Source organism: Hyaena hyaena, unplaced genomic scaffold, assembly GCF_003009895.1.
Source record: "Hyaena hyaena isolate Hyena2069 unplaced genomic scaffold, ASM300989v1 scaffold_5, whole genome shotgun sequence".
Lineage (NCBI taxonomy): Eukaryota > Metazoa > Chordata > Mammalia > Carnivora > Hyaenidae > Hyaena > Hyaena hyaena.
Genome location: NW_024080637.1, coordinates 6,901,570 through 6,915,592, shown reverse-complemented (window position 1 = coordinate 6,915,592; position 14,023 = coordinate 6,901,570). Strand labels below are relative to the sequence as shown.

Genomic DNA, 14,023 nt, shown 5'->3' with positions numbered 1-14,023 from the left:
CAAGCCATCTCATTAGCATACAAGAAGCCTCACCCCTTTTCCAGACACCTCAGGTGGGGGAGAATCCGAAAGGCATGAGGGCCTTCCTCAGGAGGCCAGGGATCTGTGGCATCTTCCATCTTCCAGATCTTTTGCAATGTCTTTCTTGGCTCACTTCACCTCACCCCACGCTTCTGTCTCCCCCAGTCAACCCCCCTTCTCAGCAAGGAAGGGGCTGGCTTCTCAGGGATTGAGTAAGGAAAACTAACATTTCATCAACATCTCCTGTGTGCCAGCTATGTAATTTCACCTGTCACAGCAACTCAGGGGCAGGGACAGCATACGTCATTTGTGTTGAGGAAGCCAGCTCAGAGAGGGGAAGTGACTGGTCCCTGGTTACATGGGGATATGACAGAAAAGACACCAGAGCTCCAGCACACAGTCTATCCTCAAGTGCCTTCCATAGGGACCCTAGGCTAAGGAAAGGTGGAAGAGGGAGAGAGCCTGGACCAGTGTCCCTGAACCTGACTGCTGGTCTGGCATGGGGAAAGGGGAGAGCCTGGGCCGGCCCGGAGCGGGACAGGAGGAGGGGGGAAGCAGCCCCAGGGGACCCCTGAGCCCAGGCCAGCCTAGACATTCTTCCCTCTCATTTCTCATCTTCTCATCTGGCTGCACAGAGCAGGCAGGAGCTCTCTCCTGCTCAGGTTTATAGGAATGTGTCCCCCCAGGGTTCAGTGGAGAGGAAGGACTATGAAGAGAGGAGTGGGTCACTGCAAACCAAAGCACATCCACCAGTGAGCTGCTCTCCCAGCAGGCCAGAGGGGACCACGGTCGATGGCCACAGCAGGATTCACTGGGGAGGTGGCCATGTGGGGTGGAATATATGCTGGCAGACCCATGTTTGAATTGTGGCTCTATGACTGAGTGGCCTTGGGCAGTGCCCACTCCACAGGGCTGTAGGACTGAGCAAGATGATACACATGTATGCACATATGTGTGTGTGTATTTCACTGTCGCCCAGCTCCTAGGACACAACTGGGAGAGGTGCAAAATGGGAAACACTAATACTTCCTTGGTATCAGGGGTCAGGCTGGATCCCTGCCTTTTGGGAAGACAGGAAAGCAAACACTTGGTAAAAGAGAGATGCCTGAAGACTGCAGAAGCCCAGATAAGGCCCTTTCCCTAGTCAAGAAATTCAGACAAGCCCTCCTGGAAGAGGGGTATTTGAGCTGGGGAGCAGGATGGGGAGTGGGGTGGGGAGCCTGAGGGCAGCACATCTGGGGTAGAGGGCACAGGAAAAGGGGGCCCACCGCAGATGGCTTGTTTGCTCAGATACACATCTGAGCCTTGTCCTGGAATAAAATTCCCCAAAAAGCTTTATTTGCTTTCATAAAAAACAATCCCCCAACATCAAACCCTCGGCCCCCCAAATGTCTGGTCTAAAGTCCCCTGCACTGCTCCACACAGGCCCACACATTTGGAAGACCCTTAAAGGGAAGGGGCTGGTAAGGGCATGATTGAGTTTTTCGGTTACTGAGGGACCTTAAAGACTTTCTAATTCAAGGAGGTCTAAAAGGTGCTTATTTGTCAGGGTGAAGTGGAGCCCAGAATCCCAGATGCCGACTCCTTCTCACCATCACTCCCTGTGTGGCCTCTATTCTGTCCCCCTCTCTGGGGTAGGTTCAGGATGTGCCCTAATGAGGGTCAAGACAGAGACAGTAGGATAGATAAAACACAGAGATGAGGACTCAGTTGGTACAGGGGTTGGACACTACCTGGCCATTTGAAAGGTCACTTAAAAGGCCATTTGAAGGGCTATACATCAGGGAGACAAATCTCCTGTCCTGATGTCTTAGCCAAGCTGTGCATCACCAGACCACACAGCTAGGACCAGTGGAAGGGATAGAGAGCCACGGACTGGAAGACAGACCCCTGTTCAACTTAGGTAGTGCTACTACAGAAGAGGGGCCTGCCTTGTATGGAAAGCTAAACTGAAAAACGAAGGCCCCATTTGCCCCCCATTCTACTACTCAAGTCCCAGCTTCATAAGCTAAGACATCTCAAGCAAGTCACTGAAATTCCCAGGGCCTCAGATTTTCTTGTCAAATGGGACGTTCGTTCCTGGTTGAGGAGTCTTGTGAGGAACCACAGCGAGGGCCAAATGCAAGCATGGACGTGAGGGCACTTTGCAAAGTACAAAGCGCTATAAAAATGCGCGGCATTATTATCATTTGAAACAGACTTTCGGAGGAGGGCCCCACAGGACCTGAGAGAAATGCATCCTTTGCCTTCTATTGGAACCATGTGTTCCCAATGAGGTAATGGATGAGAAAGCACTTTGTAAAATGTAAATCCCCACACAAATGGTAGTTGTTATCATTGCCATTATCATGATGATGATGATGGTGATGATGACCATTGCTATTCTCTCATCTCCTGCCGGGGATTCCAAGCGGCCCCCAAAATAATCAAGCTGTAGATCCCGAAGGCAGACCTGTCACCTACAGGGCCATCAGCCTCCTGGTTTGGAGGCGGCTGGGAAGCAGTTTCTGACAGGTCTGATCAGCCCCAAAAGAGCCTCTCCATATCCATGGGATGCCTTACAGGTACCCAGATTCAGCTGAGCTCCCTCCCCACCCCCCCAACTCCATACCTGCTCCTCCTTTCCACCTCCAGATACCCAAGCCATCATCTTACATGCTTCCCTTTGTCCCAGGCTCCCATCTGACCAGTCACCCATAGGAACAATGACAGCCAATGTTTACTGAGCTCCACATACATGCTGAGATTGTTGTAAGCTCTTTAGAAAACACTGTTAACACCCCATTTTATAGATGAGGAAGTTGAGGCACAGAAAAGGTAAGTAACCTACCCAAGGTCACACAGTTGGTAAATACTGGAGCCGGTGTTTGAACTTGGACAACCTATAGCCAGTAGGTTGCCTCTTCCATCTGCTGAATGTCTCACAGCTCCCCACTCTGCTCGGTGACACCTGCCACCACCCTAGTTCAGGCCACTGGCATCTCCTCTGTTACCATCTGCCTCCCACACCAAGTGTGGGTAACTCAAGGGCTTGGCACTGTCTGGTTCTTCTAGAACCTTCCAGCCAGAACTGGTTTCTAAGTTCTGGCACAAGGCTAGGCCCAAAGCAGGCAGACATCAGTGAGTACTGAACACACTGGCCCAAACCAAACCCACTCAAGAGGCCTAGGGCACAGGCAGCAAATGGAGGGCCCCTGGGTGTCAGGTGCAGGCCAAGCACTTCTCATGCATGATCCCATTTCTTCCACACCAGGATCCTTCTAGGTACGACTGTGCCACTCAAGAGATCAAGGCTCCTTCTACTCCACCAGCTGGAGACTCCCCCTTTAGACCACAGTGGTGGGTGATGGGCATGATTTAAGATGAGAGGTGAAGCTGACCTCTGTGCTCCCACCTCGCTGCTCTTCACTGCTCCAGGCCTCGGTTTCCCTGTCTGTTCTGTGAGGTGAGCCACCCCTTCCTGGCAGGGTGCTTGGGGCAGTCAGAGCAGTGACCATCAGGGAACTGGTGGCCTAGCTCTGGCATGTACTAGAGTTTAAGAAATGCTGGCTGCCCACACTCCATGGCAGTCTCCCTCAGGAAGAGCCAGGGGTCAGGGAGACAAAACGTTCTGAGGCTGAGCTGTGGCTCCCGCTGGGCCAGTATCTGGGTGGCCCCAAGCCCTGGCCTTTATAAGGAGCCACAATTTATGAGTTCATGTCGTTGGAAAGGCCTCCTCTGATGTGGCTCCAGACACCTCTTAAAGGAGCCGGGATTGCAGCACAAGACTGGCCTGGGGAGTCCCATTCCCAGACTGGCCCTCCCCTCCCTGGGGACCCCCATCCCAGGCTGGCCTTCCCCTCTCACTCAATTCCCTTTTGTTTTTCATGCCCAGATGATTGAGAGGGTCGCAGGGAACACAGTCCAGAAAAAGAAAGGCAACCCAGAACATGTTCTCCATCAGGGTTAACCCCTGTTGGCTAAAAGTTCTGAAATAACCCTGACAGGGTCCGTACAGTCCCGGGTCCAGCAGACAGCCCAGGTCTGCCAGAGGTTCTAGCGTGCAACCACTGGAGGGTTCTGAGCCGTGAAGTGACATCACCGGGCTTATGTCAGAACAGGACAGCGGCTGTAGGGAGGCCGGGGTAGGAGCAGGGAGCCAGACGAAAGGTAACCGCAACAACCCCAGGAAGAACGACTGGGTTGGGGGGGGCGGGCAGGCTAACAGCAGGCATAGGGGAAAGATGGAAAGGGGTCAGATTCTGCCTCTGTGGTGAAGGTACAACAATAAGATTTGGAAATAGGTGTGCTGAAGGATTTGGGAGAGAGAGAAGAGAGGAGGGAACTCCAAGGCTTTGGACCTAAGCAACTAGTAGGAAAATGGGGGTGCAAGGGGTTCCCGCAGAGGTGTTTCCAGGAGTTCAGCTGTGGATGTGCCAAGGTGGAGGTGTCCATTAGACATCCAGCTGCCAAGGGGGTCAGCCTGGAGGTCAGAGGTGAGGGCCAAGCTGGAAGTATCAACCGGGACTCACCAATGTGATTTAAAGGCACAAAGCAGAGGAGATCGCCAAGGGGGTGAATGCAGGCAGAGACAGGACCCCCAGACATGGGGAGGAGGAGGAACCAGCGAAGGCACGTGAGAAGGAGCCTTTAGGGATACAGGAGGAAACCGAGACGCATCTTCAGAGCAAGCGAAGAACGTGTTTCAAGGAGGGAGCGAACAGCTGTGTGTCAGACGGTGCCAAAAGGCCAAGTACAACAAAGCCCAAGAACCCAGTTATGGTTCCAGCAACAGAGAGGCCACTGGTGATCCCACGGTGGGGTGAGAGTGTGCCTGAGAATATATCCAGGAGAGAATGGAAGAGAAAAAGAGAGCATTAACTCATGTCTTACTCACGACAGTCCTAGGATGTCAGTATGCCTTTTTTTCAAATAGATTCAAATTTAAAACAACAAGACTAGAGAAACACAGAGAAGGCTAACTGGAGTGCCCAAGGTAGCAGAGCCAGCAGGCGTGAAGCCAAACTTTGAACCTGGGCAGGCTGGGTCTTGGGCCGCTGGTCCCAACTGCTTTGCTCTGCCATGGCTGACTCTGGTATACACACAGCCACCTGTCTGTGGAGCACCCGCTGTGTGCCAGGGCTAGGCCCCTCATGAACACCACCCAGCAGCATTCATCTCCCCACCACCTACTACACAGGTCTGATATTTCCCTACCTGGCACATGAGGAAACCTGGGCTAAGAGTCAGCAAGAGGTGAGACCAGCATTTGGGCCCTGGTCAGGAGGACTCTGATACCTGTGCCCTTCACTGATAGCTTCCAGGATGGCGTGGTGGGTCCCACCAGATCCAACACTCTGTTCAGGACCAAGCCAACCACCCTGACTTGGGATCCCCAAATCTTACCAGTTGACAAAGAGCCCAAGCACCGTGGATGGCTCTTGGGTCCCTGCAAGGTCTGGCCCACCTCCCCTCCAGCCTTATCTTCTGCCCACCTCCCGTCCCATGGCAGTCAGCCACTCCTGTGGATCCAAATCCCCGGGCCACACACTGAAGTCCAACACAAAGAGGCTCTGTGTTGGGCATCCAGGCATGCCCATGGATGGAGGAAGTAATCAGCCACAGCCCCCATGACCTGTACAGCACTTTACCAAACCCCTTCCCCTCTGCTGGCTTTGAGCCAGGCCGGGGAGCCACAGGGCAAGAGTGATGAAGTCAGACTCTGCCTCGCTCCCAAAGCCTCTATCCTAGCACGGCTTCCTCTCCCTGCAGACTTCTCCTGCCCCAGAGCCAGGCACTAGTCCTCTCCCAAGATGTGGCTCAGTTTGGCCTTTGTCCTCAAAGCATATTTGCCTCCTTTCATGAACTTTCCTGTGCTGCTCATCCCTACACTACTTCATCTGTCCATTCTCTACCTAGGAACCTCTGAGGCTTGGTTTATCATACAGATGATAATGTATATTTTTCAGTAAGAGAGATTCAAAGGGCTAAAGCACTGTGGGAACTAGATCAAGTATGTGTGCCACCTTGAGCCTGCTGCATGAGTCCAGTGGCATCTGCCCACCCACAGTGGTACATGGACCACTCCAGGTATGATGCTTATCAACCCACACCCTCCTTCTCTGAACATAACCACCCCCCTGATGGCCAAGATCCCACCCAAACTACCTTTCACGGCTCCTGAGGTTGGCCTCATTATTCCCATGCTACAGATGAAGAAACTGAGGCCCAGATCAGGGCAGTGTATCCCAGGGCCCCTGGCCAGTTGGGAGTGGAGCCCTGCCATGGTTCAGGCCCCATCATCTCCAGCCTGGCCCCATGGTCCATTCTCAACCCTGATACCCAAGCAAAGCTTCAAAATACGTTCTCATTGTCTCTTCCAGGCACACGTGCCTGGTTCTCTGCTGTTCTCAGGTAAAAATCCCACTTGTTACCAAGGCCCTTGTGGCCTCTCCATGGTGTTGCACAGCGGAACGGAAACATAATCCGTTCACAGCTCAAACTCTCTTCAGTCACGGCAGGGCTCCTCAACCTCAGAACTGTGGATATTTGGGGCCAGAGAATTCTTTGTCTGAGGGTTTGTCCTGTGCATTGTAGGACATTAGCAGCACCATGGCTCATCATAGATGATAGATGATAGATAGATAGATAGATAGATAGATAGATAGATAGATAGATAATTAGATAGACAGATAAGCAAACAGAAGGTAGGATTGGGTCTGGGTCCCCCTGAAACCCCTTACTTCTGAAAGACACATGACATTTTACAAGGTGCTTCTGTGCCCATCATCTCCTTTGACCCTCCTCACACCTCCTGGAGGCACCCCACATTGTAATGGAGGAAACGGAGGCACAGATCAAGGAAGAAAACTGTCCAAGGTTGCAGGGTTTGGAAAGGTTTGTCCAAGGTAGCAGGGTTTGGAAAACCAGGACCCAGCCTGGATATTCTCCCAGACAGTCTCCCAGCTAAAACTAGGTCTCCTTTGCTCTGCACTTTGGGAGCTGTTTCTCTAGGCCTCTTACCTCTTCACAAGGGTGCTTGAATATGTCCTCTGTGCCTGGCCCTGTGCTCGGGTCCTTCCCCATCCTGACGGAGCTCTAGATGAGAGGCAGAGACCCAGTTACCAGCCCCGGGACTGGATCCCAGCAGGTGCTCAGTGAGGGACAGATGGGAGAAGAGAGAAAGGAAAGATGAAGGCGGGAACACAGATTATTATTTTCTACCAGGTAAGACTGGGTGATGACTGGTCCCCATCTACCTGCATACCCAGGCTGGATTAGGTACTACCTAGTCATTCATTTCACAGATATTTACTGAGCATCTACTCTGTCCAAGGCAGCGTGCTATGGGTAGTATGGAGAACAAGCCAGATAGAACCCAGCCCCCAGGTATCCCATGGGCTGGCAGAATGTCCAGGCTCCACAGCCCCTCCCACCACATGGTCACTGCCTGGTTTGTATCTGTCCCACAAAGACTGAGAACATCCTGAAAGCAGAGGCCAGGTCTAACTCCTCCCTGCGTCCCCACACCCTGCACCCAGCGTGAGCCTGGCCCCTAGTAGACCATTTACTGGTTGAACTGAAAGACAGGGCATCTAAGGACTGGGGTGAGGGGTGTCTGGAGAGCGCTGCCTGACCAGGGCAGCTCAGAGCCCAGCCTTGCTTTGTCAGGCCGGCAGCAGACACTTGAAATGGAACAGCCTCCATGACAAGTGGAGATCACTGGTCTGGCTTTTTATCTGCTTTTATCGAAGTGACCCAAAGCATAAAACAAAACTGGCCCAGCAGCCCGAGCCCAGGCAGGAATCCTATTTCTGGACTGGCTCTCTCTCTGGATTGAACCAGAATCGGGCCATGAATGGCTCAGCTGATGGAAACTGAGTGTTTCCCTAGCCTGAACCCACATGTCCCGTGTGCGGAGATGGCTTCCCGAGTCACACTGCACCTAGCCCAACACAGACGGAATACCTCAGGTGGTGCAAGGATTTGCAAGTGAGGCGACAACCCTTGAGACTATAACTCCCCCAAATCCCCAAAAGTGATGGTACCCCCAACCCCCAACTTGATGCCTCCCTCTTCTAAGCCCTCTAACTTCTGAAAACATCATCTGGGATATCCATGTTGTTTTACCAGTAACACTGTTATGGGTTCAAAGACAAGGACTAGCCCGACTCATTTCTTCTCTGCTCCACACCCCAGTACTCAGAGACACTTAATAAAAACTTACAGTCTCCACATCTTAGCAATTCTCTAAAGGGAAGACACCTTCCATTCAAGCCCTGGGACACAAGCCAGATGAAATCCCGAAGGGATATATATCAAGTCCCATGATGAGGGTCAAATTACATGCTGGGTCCTCCAAGCTGAACTCCAGCCTCTGTGTAAACTCCTGGCAGAGAACGAGCCAGACTCGGTCTAATCATTTGTTCACACCACCGTCTCCCTGATCAACCGTGCTCCTCCAAGTTGCCTTGTTCGTCTCTGCCCTCCAGCACCCTGCACGTCCCCTCCTACATGAGGAGCTTACTGGTTCTTTGTTAAATGAAGATGTCCCTCACATTATTATTTACAATAGTGACTGAAAAGCAGAAAACAACTGAAAAGTCCAGCCACAGAGCAAAGAATTCATGGACCCAGGTGTGTCCAGGTAATGAGACCCTGTGTAGCTGTTACTCTGAGAAGACATGGCTCATGAAGAAAAACTTCAAAGTAGAATATAAAAGCAAGGGGCACCTGGGTGGCTCAGACAGTTAAGCGTCTGACTTCGGCTTAGGTCATGATCTCGCAGCTTGTGAGTTCGAACCCTATCTGGGGCTCTGTGCTGACAGCTCAGAGCCTGGAGCCTGCTTCCGATTCTGTGTTTCCCTCTCTCTCTGCCCCTCCTCTGCTCACACTTTGTCTCTCTTTCAAAGATAAATAAACGTTAAAAAAATAAATAAAAAATAAAAGCATCTGTGCCAGGATTCAAACTATTTTTAATGTATTTTCTTTATTATTGAGTTATAGCTGATAAACAAATGATTCCAAGTATTTTTAAACATGCATGTGAACAGAAAAGGATCAATGAGCAGGGGAAATGTGATTGGGAGTGGGGGGCGGGTTTGTGAAAATGCATCTCATTTCAATTTAGTTAAGTGAAGAATTCTTTCAAAATAATTTACAGAACAGGAAATGGAAGCCTGTCTTAACAGTGGAGGATGTTTTTAAAGGACAGAGAGGGCTTTGAAGCCTGGAGGTGTCTGTATACCCTGAGTCAACAAGTTGGTAGACTCTTAGGTTGCCTTTGCTAGAAACCTTCAGGTGTGAAAACTCTCCTCCCAGGCCCCGCTGGGGAGTACCCTGGGGTACTCAGTTCCTGGCGCCAAATTCTGAAAGGAGCTTGGGAAGGGTTCCCAGTGCTGATGGCCCAGGGCAGTGGCTTGTGAGTAAGAGGAAGGCTCACTGGCCACCAGTGCCTGCACTTCATGGAACAGGACCCGGATCAATGGGGGAAGCTACAAGGGACCAGATTTCATGTAATAAAAGAACTGTCTTGAAAGAAGAGAGCCCCTGGGGCGCCTGGGTGGCTGAGTCAGTTAAGCATCTGACTTTGGTTTGGGTCATGATCTCACGATTCGTGGGTTCGAGTCCTGTGTGGGGCTCCATGCTAACAGCTCAGAGCCTGAATCCTGCTTCAGATTCTGTGTGTCTCCCCCTCTCTCTCTTTGCCCCTGCCCTCCTCTCAAAAATTTTTAATTTTTTAAAAAATTAAAAAAGAAAGTAGTGAGCTCCCTATCACAAGGAGTAATCAGGGACAGACTAGAAATCTTCCATCGGGAATATTTTGAGGAGACAGGCAGAGTCATTTCATGTATACTGTGGTAAATGGAACTCATAATTACTGAGCGTCTATATAAACTGGAATGTACTTTAAAAACATATTATTTCATTAAACCTTCATAGTTTTTTTTTTTTATAAAGGAGGAAACGGAGGCTTAGGAAGGTGAAACAGTAATGCTCAAGTTTTCAAAGCCAGCCAAGGCAGAGCAGGAATTCAAACCCAGATCTGCCCAACTCCAAAGCTCCTTTCCCTCACCGCTTACTTTTAAGTTAAATGTTTCATCCATTAGCAAGAAGGGACTCTGAATTCTAATTCAGACGTCCTCCCCCTGTAGAACGCGGAAATTCTCAGCTTCCCCACGTGTGAGCTATGGTGTCGCCTGGGGAATGCAGCAAAGCCCAGCCAAGCTGGCAATGGCCCATCTGCAGGGCTGGAGGGCCAAGGCCAATGGCATCAAGTCCTACCTCCAGGCAGCCCTGAAGCTACCCTACCAAGCCATTCCCACGAGTGCAGGTGCTGAAATGGCACAGAAATCCAGGGCATATTCTAAGCCTTCCCAAGGCTCCTGCTGGGTGCCTAAGAGAGGACTTAGGAAGCAGTGGGGGGCAGGGCAGAACACTAAATGAGGAAATCAAGAGGTCTGGTTTCCGCCTAAGGTTAAGCCTCTCCACCTTCCTGAGCCCTGCTTATCTTTGTATAAAATGGAACCATTCCACCCACCTGGCCCAGGTGAGAGCTGCGTGGAGTTTTACCCAGAATGCCCTCTCACCATCCTATCCATGAACTCCTATACATCCTTGAAGGCCCAGCCCCAAGATCACCTGCTCTATAAAGCCTGCCTTGATCACCTCCTACCCCTGGGCCAGGAGTGAGTTACTCTGCCTCACTAGTACCAGAACATCCCCTATCCTCAGACTATTTATCTGACTGTGGATCTTGAAGCAGGCCCCAGGCATCTCCAACCACACAGACTGGTGAGCTGGATGGACGAGGCCTCTGCCAACCCGAAACCAACATGGCCTGTAGGGGCTTACATTTGCAGATCCCTGTGAAGTCTGCCTACAGCCTCTGAGAGCAGCTTTTCTACCTGTTCCTCTCACCCCACTTCCTCCTACAAGCCTTTGTTTCTCTTTCCTTCCTGTGCCCCAGGATACCCAGCTCGGGGCTAGGCACGGAAGAGGACTGCACCTCCACAAATGTCTCTGTACAGGACATTGAGAGGGCCCTACAGCGGCCACAGCCCCGCCCTACTGTGCTGGGACTGGCCGTGCTGCCTGGCCCTCGGCCACTCCTTACCACCCCCAACCCCGCCAGGCTAAGGCAGGGCTCCCCCCAAGCCCCAGGCTTGCCAGACTGTCCTCAGGTCTCTGCCCTGCCAGATCCCTCCAGCATTGGGTACACCATTCCCTGAGCTGGCAAGCATGCTGCGTTCTCCACAATCTCATGTCTATAAAGGCAGAGTGGCGCCAGTGGTCGTCTGTGTCCCCACAGGCCTCTTCCAGCTCCCTGAGCCCACGCTCAGTTTGGGACCATAAGCATTATATCTTTAACCTTCTGTCCACACCATCCCCATGGATTCTTTTTTTATTAGTGGAACACTGGAGTGGTTAGAGAGAAAGCAGTGATAAAGTGCCTCTGAAAGGGCCCAGATACGCACTGGGGCCCTTCACCCAGGGAAAACCCAACCCCAGACACATAGGAAAAACAGTGTAAATCCATACCTCCAGTTAGAAAGAGAAAATGAGCCAAAGGGTTTTATAGAGAGACAGGACAGTGCAGGGGAGACCTGGCCTCAAGCCCTGACTCTATGCTTATCAGCCATGTGGTTTTTGGGGAATTCACCTCCTCCAGGGAGCATTCCTTGATTCTCCTGCATTGGCCCCTATCGATGGGCACCCATTTCTCCTTGAGCTGCTCATGCATCTCCTGCTCCACTGGGATCTTTCCAGTCAGGGATACCCAGCTCAGCCTAGACAGAGGAGCACCAACCGGTACTTGTCTGATGGACAGATGGACAGAAAAACAAAAGAACAAATAAAGTTCAATTCTCTGGGCCGACTTTGCACCCTTTAGAACAAGAATCAAGCCTCCTTCCAATATAACCATAGGGCCAAGTACAATGCCTGGTGTGAGGTAGATGCTGATAGCTGAATGAAGGCAACAATGAATGGAAGCTTGTGTAGCCTGGCTTTGAGACAGAGGTGAAAACTGTGCAAATACCTGTATGAGGTCGCTTTTCTTCTGAGCTACCCAGACGGTGGGTTACAATCCAGTGGCATCAGCATCTCCTCAGAACTTGCTAGAAATGCAGATTTCCAGGCTTCAACCCAGATCTATTAAAAAAAGATTCTCTGGGCACTGGGATCCAGGGATTTGGATTTTAGCAAGGCTGTCAGGTGATTTTTCTGCACCAGAAACTTTGAGAAACACTGATTTTAATACATAGGTCTGAGTTCCTTACGTTTTCTGTGCCCCTGTTTCCACCTCTGCAAAATGGAGACAATACCCATAAATGTGCTCTGGAGACTTGTAGACATGCTGTTGTTACTAAATGCCTACACTGGGAGCCCGGCAGGCAAGAGGGACAGGAAGGGACGCAGATGTAGCAGATACAGCCCGTTCTGCTCTCCAGAGCTGCTCCCCATGGCTTAGCCTCGGGATAAAAGCCCAGGACACCTGAGGGGGTATAATGAGTGCTCAATGGGTGGCTGGGGCCACGTGAGTGAATCTCTTGGCTGACCCAGAGGCCCAGGATTGAACTGAAGCTGCCCCCTTAGGGAATGCTGGGAAGCTACTAGAACTACTAGAACCTGCAAGTTCCATCTTTCACAGGAGGAAATGAAGGCCGGAAAGGGACAAGACTGGCCGGAGGTCACTGAGGCAGTGCGGATGAGCCAAGCCTGGGATTTAGGGAGATTTCGAGCAGATTCAAGCAGAAGTGCCCACTGCAAGACCTCTCTCTCACTTCAGCCCAAGAGCGGTGGGGACAGGTTGCCTGTATACAGTAGGGGCCAACTCAGTACTTCCAACACGGTCTGGGCCAGGAGCCTTGTGCAGGCTGACATTCACATCAGGCCGGCTGACATTCACAGTGAAGAGCCACAGTGTCTCCCTGGTGAAGGTCGGTTCTCTTGGGCCCCCTGCTTTGCTGGACTGAGATGCAAGGGGTGGGGTTTAGGTCACTCCAGCAACCTAGAGCCCCCCAAAACAGCTTCTTCCCAGTCCTGACTCTTAAACTCACATCCATTCATTTACTCATCGACAATTACTCTGAGTGCCTCCTGTGTGCCAGGCTCTGCTCAGATGGCTTTAATCCCAGCAAGGACAAGAAAATCATTTATGTGGGTTATTATTCTGCTTTTAGAGACAAGGCTCAGAGATGTTCCGTGAACTGCCTGCGGTCACACAGCTCAAGAGTAGAGTGGTCTGACACCGAAACTCGTGCTCCACCCATGCTATCATTACTTCCCTGAATTAGAAGCTTGGGTTGGTACCTGGCTTCCCCCCAGATTAGGTCCCAGATCAGGCACGTCACAACCCCACTCTGAGCGAACCCATATTCCCCGAAGCCAGCAGGGAAAATATCTATCTCCCAGGCCTGGCTGGAGAAATCTAAAGACAGAAACAAGTGGATATGCAGACATGCAGTGTCATTATCTGGTGACCTCCCACTGCTGGCTGCAAGGCACAGACACTTGCAAGGGTTATCTCCCCATAGCCCTGCAGGCAATGTCTGAACAGAGGTTTTGAGACATGTAACCCTCACAGAGCATACAGAAGCAAAGCCCGAACTTGAACCCAGGTCTTCTGGCTCCTAGGCAGGGTCCCTTCCATCAGGGCTCTCATGGTCCTGCCACCTCCTTCACCAAACCTCCTCCTCCAACCACTCCCCAGAACAGGGGCCCTCCTCACGCCACCCAACTCCACCTCCTCTCTCTACCTGGCCCAGACAGTCCAACCTGGAGCCAGCCGCCACCGGGACCCTGTCCAAGAATCCCCAGGCAAAAGCAGAAGGGGAATAAGAGGCACCACTAAGATTGAAAACGTCTTGAACAGAACCTCCTTTTATTTTGAGGAAGAAATCGGAGACTTGGTTCACAGTTCAGGAAAAAAAAAATTAATCCTCGGGTTTGGTTTGGGATTCAGCAAATTAGCACCGTTTGCTCTGGTTTGGGGTTTGAGGTTTTGGTCAAGTCCGTGGGA

At 51.5% G+C, this 14,023-nt stretch overlaps 1 protein-coding gene across 1 annotated transcript in view; it reads right to left on the bottom strand.

Annotated features, from left to right (window-relative positions):
- Positions 1 to 14,023, bottom strand: part of GLIS1 (GLIS family zinc finger 1) — a 224,200-nt gene that overhangs the window by 148,404 nt on the left and 61,773 nt on the right. The gene's annotated exons all lie outside the window — the stretch shown is intronic.